Below are 11,740 nucleotides of genomic sequence, written 5' to 3' on the forward strand. Positions count from 1 at the left end.
AGAAGGAAGGTAAGAACACAGTTATTTGTCATTTCCAGCACGTGGACTGATCGCTTAGAGACCCTTTCGTTTATAATAAATTTTAATACTATCCCATATCATTCTACAGAATCTTGTCTTCACGATTCTAGCCAGAGTATGTTGCAAATACACACTCATCAAGAATCGTGCTGTGATTATGAAACGATTGTTTGTTAGTTTAGATGAAGTTGATGGCAAGCGCACACGTAACGTGTTGTAACAAAATTTGAATAAAATCATATATGACTGTTGTGAACAGTGACTAGATTAAGGCTAACATTAGCTTTTATAAATCTCGCGTTACAAAATAGTTTTAACGCGGCAATAAAACATCTGGCACTACTAGTGTATGCCTCAAATAATCAACAGAAATCAAAACAGTGGACACATGGTCGTTGATGAACATGCGAAAACAGCGAAATCAAAGCAAAATCACATAAGAAACAACTTCTCTAATATAGAGAAAAGAAATTTGCATAATGTTGTCATGAATAAATTAATCTAATTAAAATACTATATCTGAAATTAGAAATGCATGTCTTAATGTTTTCGGCTGGAAGATGGCGAGTACAGATTCCCTAATTGGAATATTTACCACGATCAGCTTATATCAGTTGTCTAGCATACTGGGTGGCGGGGTTAACTAAAATTCTTAATGATGTCTACTGAGAAATAATTTGATTTAAATCCATGTAAAATCACAGTACACTTAATGCGTAAAAGATTAAGTGTGTGTATGTATATACATAAACACATAGTGTATGTATATGATAGCCGTCCACTCGTGACCGAGGAAGACCATCGCTGACCTTCAGAAACATTGTGCCCTCTAGGATTAGCTTATATTTTGCAATTACCGCTCCGTCGGTATCTAATGAGCCCTACTCTTGACAAGCATACATGACTGCAAGCATTACAAACCAAGCTTTCCCCATTCACTACACGAGGAATGCGCTTTCGAGCAATACGCTTAAGTTCGTCATGCAGAATACGTGCTCTCTCAAAGGCGTCGACCGTCTCCTTAACGTGCTTCCACCATCTGTGGCGATGACAGGCATTGCTCTCCCAGTCAGTCTCCTGCATATCACAGGCCTTTAATGAGGACTTGACACAGTCCTTAAATCGCAGCCTTGGTCTCTGCCGGTGTCTCTTTCCATTCACAAGTTCCTCATATATCATCTGCTTAGGGATCCTGCCATCTTTCATTCTAATAAGGTGTCCAATCCAACGTTTCTGGTGCTTGTGCACCATCGCCTCACTACTAATAATATCAGCTGTCTTCAGGACCTGTGTGTCTGGAGTTTTTAAGGACCAACCGATATCCAGAATGTGCCTGAGGCATCTCTGATGAACGCGTTCAAGGACCCTCACATGAAATTTGTAAAGGGTCCATGTAATACAAGAGTAAAGGAGCGATGTCAGCACACGAATAAGTGACAGGAAAACTTGAACTGGCAGCAAATTGGGTCGGATTACAGAGACGACCAGTAGATTGATACTTGACATGTATTCCCAGAGAGCTAACCTTAGGAAAAGCATGAGTAAAAGCAGTAGCAAAGTACACAGCAATGAGAGTTGGTGCAAGGATGTCACCCTACTTGACAACATTCTCTTCAGGATTGGGTCCTGTCATGCCACCACCAACACTGACCCAAGCCCCGATCTCATCATGAAATGATTTAATTATAGATACAAAGTGATCCGGACATCCAAGTTTATCAAGTATTTTCCACAGCAAGGACCTATTCACAGTATCAAAGGTCTTCGTCAAATCAATGAATACCTGGATAAGATACTTATTCTGCTCATAGCACTTCTCTTGCTCCATTGTCATCAAAACAGTCTCTGTGTCTGGCGGCAGCAGATCCCAGTGTTTCAGCAGCACATTGAAGAGCCTGGTCTCGAACATCTTCCCATGCTACAGTACTTTCAATGCTGGACAAGCGAGCCTGAATCTCATTCCTCAACACATATATCTTGTGGACATTCGGACGCCGAAGGGTCTCGTCTGGCCCTCTTCTTTCTTTCACTCTAATCATCATCCGGAACTTTGCTCGCACCTGACTGTCGTCTGTCCAGCATTCCGCTCCATGAAAGGATTTGACATTGCAAATGTCATAGATGTCAAGCTTGCAGATGATGACATAATCCAGCAAGTGCCAAACTTTAGACTTTGGATGCATACACGTATTTGAGTGATCACTTTTGTGCATAAAATGAGTGTTTGCGATGTAAAGTCCATGTTCATCGCAAAGCTCCAGCAGCAGGAGACCATTGCTATTCGTTTTCCCTACACCAAAACGTCCTGGAGAGTTTCATTTTCACTAGTCTGCTCCGATCCTGGCATTGAAATCCCCCTCCCCAAATGACTTTATTAGAATTAGAGATTTTCCTAAGTATGGCTCTCAGAGGGGTATAAAAAAAAAGCTTTAACGTCATCACTACTAGTCAAAGTAGGTGCATAGGCACTTATTAGAGTAGCAAACCACCCACCCTTCAGGTGTTTCATTTATGGAAACAGGAAGCTCCCCCAAGTTCTTAAGAATATCAGATTGAACTACAAAGCCAACACCAGCCTCTCTGCCTTCCTCCTTCTTCTTCCTCCCCTTCCAAAAACGTGTATCCACCTCCTACTTACTGAAACTGACCATAACCTTCTATACAAGTCTCTGAAAGTGCAGCTACATCAATGTTATAGCGGTTCAGTGCAGTGCGTCTTTCAGGCCTAAAATCACTCTTGTTATCCAACAGAGTACGCACATTCCAACATGAGATGTTCAAGTCCCATCCAGATTTCGTAAATAATAGTCTCTTTGTTTTTCGATCGCAGGTTGGGCATTCGTCTGTCGCGCTAAACTGACCAGATATAGAAAGACAGGCAATTTTTGGTTCACTTTTTCAGAACCTCCTCAGGCCTCAAGTGAGGAGAGCCCTCTCCAAATGGAGCTGTTTAGACACCCATGCAGCAACTGAATCCTACCGCTGTTTTGGGCGACAAGGAGACGACTTTATATCTAGCATGGGCCACCTACGTGCAGGTCGCTGACTACATGCTTCCAACCCGTCAGATTTGCATGCCTCGCCACCTTCCAAGCCCGCAGGACTTCCGAATAAAAATATAATAAATATATATAGCATGAAAATTAAACAGCACCTATCGAGTAGAGGTCAGCAATGCCTGTGCATAGTTTTAGGTCCAATAAAGCTTGCATGACACCTCACAGTCCCTTTTCACTTTATTGACATTGTCCAGAGACAAGCCAGAGCAAGGTGTCTGGTGCCAATATGAATCAGAGACTCAGGGGTGTGGGAGCGCCATGATCTCTAGCACAAACCAAAGATCCCCAAAATGTCCAATGCCATTCCCTGCATATCTGGTTTTATATCAGAGTGACCTTCTCTAGAGACATGCTTAAACAGAAGCTTACTCGTGCCTCACTCCCAGCGGTCTTTCAGCACGCCGGACACCATCCCGGAATTCCTGCGTACCCAAGCTATTGCTAGATAGCCGTTGAGCCTGCTCTAGGTTCATCAGACCTTTCAACAGGTCTTGTTTTTAATCTTGCTGAGTTTCTAGCAACCCTCCTCACCAGGGTAGCCTAGTGGGGGTGCCTGTTTATTCGCCGACAACCCGACCGTGCAACAGGTTCCATGTTACCAGTAACACTTATGAGAGGCTCATAAGTGACCTGATATGCATAAACACAGTGTATGGATACATACATACATACATATGCATGTGTGTGTCTGTGATTGTGTGTGTGTATGGCTGTGTCTATGATTGTGTGTATGTATCTGTGTCTGTGATTGTGTGTGTGTGCGTATACGCGTGAGTGTGTGTATATGTACGTCCGTATGTATGTTTAATGGTCTTCTGTTTATACAACTACTTTTAAACGTTCATCCCAGATTGATGACTAAATTTGGCATTGCGCTGCATTTAGTATTTGAACAAGTTTCATTTAGGTTACCTATATAAAGAGGACATTTGAAGGGATACGTTTAGGTTTAGCTGGCTTTTGGAAAATAGGTCCAAATCTTGCTAAGTTTCACTTGGTACATTGATGGTGTATTAGGAACGAAATTTTTTTCTTTCTAAGTATTAATGCTATAAAATCGGTGCCAGATATTATTTCTTATGAATTTCATTAAAATCTAACTCTTAGACATGTGGAAAGTGAAATCCAAGTCTATAATCTGACCCCTCATGTTTTGTAAGATGAATAATATATTTTGAACATTTATTTTATTATTCAATTTAACTTTATATTTCCTCAGTTTGACAAATAAATGCAGATTTTATTTTAAAGACCTCTATTAGCGATATTCCTCTATTCAATTTGAAATAGTAGAAATATATTTTTGAAGTATTGTTAGAATTAGAAAACGTTGAAAATTTGACAAAACTCTAAAAAATATAACATAAAATGATAAAATTTTTAATTGGGAGAGTAGAAAATTTAGACAAAAATGTCAAAAGTGATATTGGTAATGTATCATCCGAAATAACCACAAAGCAAAGCTTACAAGCTAAATTTAGTTTTTGCTAATTATGTCTGACTTTGTCCGCCATAAATTATTAGCAATCAAAGGAAGTTGTAAAATAATTATATAATAGAAATGGAATTGTAAAATGTCTTTTATAATTTAAACCAACATCTTTTCTACTGTTATATTATATAATTACTCGGCTTCAAGAGAAAGATAATGGAATTTTATGGAGCAGTGGTTTATTTGATTATTTAATCAAGAATATGTGAACAAATGTAACAGGCAATAATCACGATCGTATACACTACATAATCAAGAGTTTTTTCTCGAACCGATACGGCCAAAAAGAAGACTTCAATAAAGGAACACTGTGTTTGCCGAGTGATTTGAAGTTGTAAGCAAAATATATTACTTAGGATAGGGTTCAGTAAGACTTGGAAAACCATTATGTTATCTAGATTCAAGGGTTATCTTAAAATTAAAAATTTTCTTCCCATTGGCAATTTCAGTAAAGTTTCAGAAAATGTACAAATCATACTTCATGTAGATAAGTGGTTCGTATTATGCAAAGAAAATCTCTTGAAAATACTTTACTATAATATTATATGGTGTATTCAGAAATGAGGAGTTTCTTTCTGGGCAGATTAAACATAGCTTGGAATCTAATTAATATAAACCTTTATGTAGGTATCAAAACTCAGTCACAATTCAGTGTTTGTAGTGTCTATATTTGCAACTTAATAAGAAGTTACAGTTTTTCCATTTGGACGGATATGAGCTGATTTCATTAAAGTATTATCTCGAGTAATATACATTAACATTCATTACACACAACTTATATCCTACGAGCAAGTGCTTCATGTGACAGAAAGTCAAACGATTTAAAATTCTTTGCTTAGGTAATCTACGGTAAAATCTAAAATGTAACTATTTTAGAGTGTTAAAACAGGGTTAGGTTGAATTGTAGCATATTCTATCTCTTATATGTCTACAAATGAAATTCGTTTTACATATACAAGTGTCAAAACGATGTAACTCACAGACGCTAACCCGAATAGTATATCTGAATTTTTAAATCTGTAAATTAAATATTGATTTCAAATTTCGGCACATGGCCAGTAATCTTGAGCAAGGGATAAATCGATTACATACACCACAGCGTTCATCTGCCGCTTGTGTTATCGACCCAGAAGAAACGAAAGGCAAAGTCGACATCGGCGGAATGTAATCTCAGAAGGTAAAGACGAAGGAAAAGCCGCAAAACATTTGTCCGACGTGCTAACGATTGTGCCATGTCGCCGTTTTAATCTGTAACGTAAATATTGAAATTGCTTTCTTAAATGATAAAACTTAGATCTATTAGGTACTTCCATATTTGGCGTGGCATCTACAAACACTATGTTATCAACTTCTTAGTTATTGGGCATGTTGTATCCTTAGATATTTTTGTCTCTTGCATCTCAAAATTTATTACGGTATAGAGAGTGTATACTACCTATTGTCACTTCTTAGACAATGTCAAAGCATTTTTGCTTCCTTTATACATAATGACATCCTGATATAATCAGAGGATTGCATTTGTATGGAATTTCTAGTTATGCTTCAACTACTCATGAGTTTTGAATTTGAGTCACTACATCTACTACTACCTGTCTTCTTAGTAGATAATTGTAGGTAAGATGATAAAGTACCCGTTATTTTTCCGTTTTTTAGTTTGGAATATTTGTAACTCCTTTGTTACATTTACGATCTCTGCCAGAAAAGATTAAGTTTGGTAAATCGGAATTAAATTTGAAATTCACAAAAAATTCCACTTCTACAATGTTCAAAGAACATCAATAAATTAGCGCTGCAGGCTTAAGTTTTGAAATAAACAAAAATGTAAATTTACTCAAATATTACAAAAAGAAACTGATCTGACCACGGACTAAGCACATTGTACTTTAAGATAACATATGTAAATTTAAATATTTTGAAGAAACATAGATGACAAAAAAGATTGGGAAATATAAAAAAAAACACAGAAAGAAAACAAAGCCAGCTAAGTGTATGAAAACTTATCAGTAAATGATTTTTAACTAATGCCGTGGAATTAAGTCAGCGAGTTGGTCGCAGATGTGCACTGAGATTTTAGAAAATTCATAATAGATTATACTATTTATAATTAAACGGAAAGTGAATACAGTAGATTAGGTGTTTTCTTAAAGGGTTACAATTAACCTTTCACTATATATCTGTGATATGTATGTGTGCATATTAGTGTGTTAATTTAAATCTTAAAGAAATCTAGAAATTCTACAATCTACTTTGTATTGCTAGCTTACAAAAGTATCATATTTTAAAATGTTCGCATTCATGTGCAATTCCGAAGAGAGTAATTTATATATTTATATTGATACCATTCTTAATGCCAATACAATTACAAGAATAGACTAAGTGAGTCGATAAAGCGCTTTTTCTAGCAAGAAATATATCACAAATAAATCTCAACTCATTATTTGTTCTGTAATAAAATATCTTAAGAGGATAGACGTTGTTTGTCTCTAAGTGAAAACAAATTCACAGTAGATTATTAAAATTGCTTTCAGTGGAAGCAGACTTGAAAGTACTGATTATATGTTGATTGTTACGTCAAGGATTATAGCAACATTTGGAAGTAATCCTGAAATGCAATTCAACGAAGATAAACAAAATACAACAAAAATTATATAAATAGATAATATATTTAATAACTACGTTGTGTTCATAATACCTAAACTGAAAATATACAAGTAAAAATGGTAATGTTTTCATTGAATTAAGGTGAAATATGATGTAGATTGAATATTTAATCATCCAAATTATTGTCAAGAAAATGGAGTAATAGGTAAATATTTTCAATCCTTTATTATTGAACTTCATAGAATATATACATAATTCCAAGGGCTACCGATTTGATAAAATGCATAAAATTATTCATATCTATTGATATAAGATCTTTTCTTTTTTATTCTTGTATATGAAACACATTGATATTCATGAATTCCAGGGGGATAGCTGAATGCTTTTGTAGATATCGTACTGAACTAATTTGTATATTTAGTATATATTTCAAATAAATTCTTACCATACTGAAATTGCTTCTGGTCATTTCCCCACTTACGCCAGACCTCTTTTATATGTAGATATTGCAGACTTTACAAATCAAATCAAAAATATATTTATATCATTTCTGTTAAGTGAGTGTCTAGAATGTGTCCAAAATTCTCGGCATTTACATTTGTCTGATTGAAATTAGATAAAAAAAAACAATATGTCAAAGACTAAAGATGTTAATACTGTATTCAAGAATGCTTTGGGCTTAGAGAAAAATTGAATTTACCAACATATAGACGGAGCGGCAGTATCATCATTAATATTAAAATGTTAGAGGGCATCTATATAAGCTGCTCTTAACATTTCGATGTAGAATGTTCAAAATACGAGGCTCAGAATGAGTTTAGGATATGCTGAAGGAATGTTTGTAATCTAACGACATTAAACAGACAACGTAGTTCTCGAAGATCCCATGAAACCACCAAGCAAAACATCACTAAACTGCCATTATGCAGTGTCCTGGAGAAAGGGTGGAATCAGATGCCAAAATATCTGTGTATTGAGTATATACATAAATTGAATCTCTGTGACCAATCATGCAGAGTATTTAGGAAAATTATCGGAAATGTGAATATTATATTATATAGCAATCTATGCTTCAGGTTATGCAGAAAAGGAAACTCAGTGACACGATAAAACAAAAGTTGCCACTACGATAGAGCATGAGTTCTTTTCTGAGTAAGTCAGAATATCTGCAACACGAATATAGCAACAGTATTCGAATATAACAGAAATTAACCTAAATAGCTAAAATAAACTTGTAATGTTTTGTACATTTTAAGTGAATGTAATTGAGGTTAAAACACTTCCAAAAGTGTGTAAAATAAAAATAATCATACCGTACTTCATGATTTTACATTTACTGTGCTTTCTTTGAGTTTGAATTTAAGTAAAAGAACCCGAGGTTAAGTGAGAAGTGAATTTCATTAGAATAGCGTTGGTAACAACCATGAAGCGTAATTTCAAGATGAGGAAGTGTCAAATTCGAAACTTTAAATATATTGAGTTTACATTGATTTCACATTATTAGTAGCTTTCATAGCTCATTATACTTATATCCAAACGCGTCGTCTATGCGATTTCAACAAGATCCAAATATCTGATCGAAATAGCAAGCACATCTACTTCGAAATTTATTCTGCTTGTTAAGAGGAAGGTATATTACATTGGTCATTAATATTCTAGTTGTACAATAAGTTATGGAATGATTATGACTAAAAAACCGTTGATGAATCATTTGTTCCATCAAAGCGTAGTTGGGGGCTACTCAACAACTTGTACTTGAACATATATATATATATATATATATATATAATATATATATATATATATATATATATATATATATAAGAAATGCAGTTAAACGCAGGCGTTATTCAAATATTCATGCTTCCGTCTTTTCTCCTGCGTTATTTGTACACATTGAAAACATACACATGCATCAGGTGTGAGAAGTAAATTCAGACCTCACGCAACTGCTCACTGTAAACAAATCATTCAGCAAAAGCTGAACCCTCATACGTCTAATCCGACGGGAGAGTTCATCTCACACACACACATACACACACACACACATACACACACATACAAACACACACACAAACACACACACACACATACATAATACATACATATATGTACATACATATATTTATGTATATATTATATACATACATAATACACTTTTCCCAATTTGTTTGCTCTCTCATGTCTACGTATTCTACAAAAACTCAACATGACAGAACGTTTAGTAATGTACATTCACAATATTCTTCGCCGAATATTTGCTTTGATATTATGTATCCTTGTGTAACTCATAGAATTTTATGTGAACATTTGATCGTTGAAAAATGTTCGATTTCTACTGCTTAATTTTAAATTCTGTTAAAAATCCCCTTGTTTTACATACATTTGTACCATTGATAAACAAAAATTTGTTGAAATTAGTTTATGTATGTGAATACGTCTATTTAAAAACAATTACCCTTTTCCAAATTCAGGTGCATTTAAAAAAACCCGAAGCGAATTCTTCCCCCACCCTATATATATATATATATATATATATATATATATATATATATATATATATATATATATATATAATATGAACGCACGTTTGATTCATACACACTATACTTAGATGTTTAGTATTCATGGGACAAATACGAAATAAATAAATATTTAAATTGTTTAATATGTTGTATTACTTGTTACTGATGTTTACTCCAGGTCAATGTCATTATGTAAACATCTCATCAAATTCGGTACGATCATATATCTCGCTTCCGTTCTTCGAGTTTGAAGGCCAGCATGAATTAGCTATTTTGCTATTTCACTTTATCAAGTCACTAGAATAAATTTGAGGTGTTTGGTTACTATATTTGCAGGTCGAGTAACCATGTTTAGATTTCCCCAAATGTTTGTCTTCGGTCCGAAATAAGAATTAAGAAATCTGATTTTCATTTGATCATGTTTGTATTATTACTGATATTGATCCTGGCTCCGTGTCAAAACTGAGAAACAATTATTACTGATGCTGATGTTAACGTATACACTCAAAAGAAATAAAGTGAAAAAGACATACGATCAAATGCATATGAGAAGTTTCAACGCATTTCATTACAGAATACATAAGAGACATTTTCTTGATAGAGAGATAGAGAAAAAGAGAGAGAGACGGGCAGACAGACACAGAGACACAAGGAGAAACACTCAAATAGAAAGAGTTTAATTGTGTAGTAAATAGTTTAATATTGTAACGATATGCAAGGAGCAAACCTTTTGAATAAAAATATTGTGTCGAGTCAAATGTTTGCCATATTTTGGTAATATATTTGCTTTATTTGTCAAATTACAATAAAAGTAGCTTATATTCAAATTAGAGGACATCATGTTACAGCAGCTGAAGCCACTTACCAGTTATGGTTCTTCAAGGCGAAGAACTACTTCAATGAAGCTTCTACCTCCTCTTAGTTGACGAAGTGTCGCAAGCTCAAGAAGTGAACCATGGATCGGGCCATGTATTAATTGAAAAGAGACAGCTTTCCGCAATCCAAACATGCATAAGCTATAGTTAATGGCAAGCTTCCAGAATGTGTCGCCAAACATGAATATTTCGAACACATAGTGATGTTCTGTGTCTAGAGTAAATTATGAGGGGAGGGGGCAATTAATTGATTTCTCTTCGGATGGTCGAACCATCGATGCAAACCTATACTCCAAACAATTTGAGTAGATGTATGCCAATGTGCAGTAAAAATACCCGGCATCTTTTTACAAAAAGCGGATTCCTTGGTGATAAGACAATGCTAAATCTCAAACCGCTCGAACGACATGAAATAAACTCGTGAATTCTCGAGAGAATTGAACTGATGCTACAACCAGCATATAGTCAGGATCTAGCACCCTCCTATTTTCCCCCGATCAATGGCTCACTTCCAGCGCACACGACGCTTCATCAGCTAACGGAAGATTGAATATTCAGTGAAGGAGTTCTTAACCTCGAAGGACTGGAACTGTTATCACCGTGGTATCAAAGAAGTGGTAGAAAGTTTCTCCCAGACGTTGCAAAACGGTAGCTTCTACTTCGAAAGCTAGACTACTTTTGTTTTAACTTAACGAATAAAGGAACTGAGTTGCGAAAATATTCAAAACTCAACACTATATATCAGTCATTATATTCTGTAATCATTTCTAGTGATTTTATAACAACTAATCTCTAGTGATACAAACGATATATGTTCTGGGTTTACTACTCCAGTATAAAAGTTCATACTTCGTAGTTTACCTTTTTGATTGATAGATTTCCTATATTCCACTACCAATAACTTATGTCAAATCTTATTGTCTTCTGTAGTTTGTATATGTGTATGTAAGTCCCATAAGATATCCGTTAATACAAATATAATATAATAACACTATATAACCTATCTATCAATCATAACAGATTCATAACAGACTCAATTTTCATTTTGCTTGAGAATATTAAGCTTTCATCCTTTCGATTATTTTACATTCTTCTCTCTCGAACGATGTATACATACATATACACATTCATACATACATACATATACACATTCATACATACTTAAAT

Source organism: Octopus sinensis, linkage group LG4, assembly GCF_006345805.1.
Source record: "Octopus sinensis linkage group LG4, ASM634580v1, whole genome shotgun sequence".
NCBI classification, from domain to species: domain Eukaryota; kingdom Metazoa; phylum Mollusca; class Cephalopoda; order Octopoda; family Octopodidae; genus Octopus; species Octopus sinensis.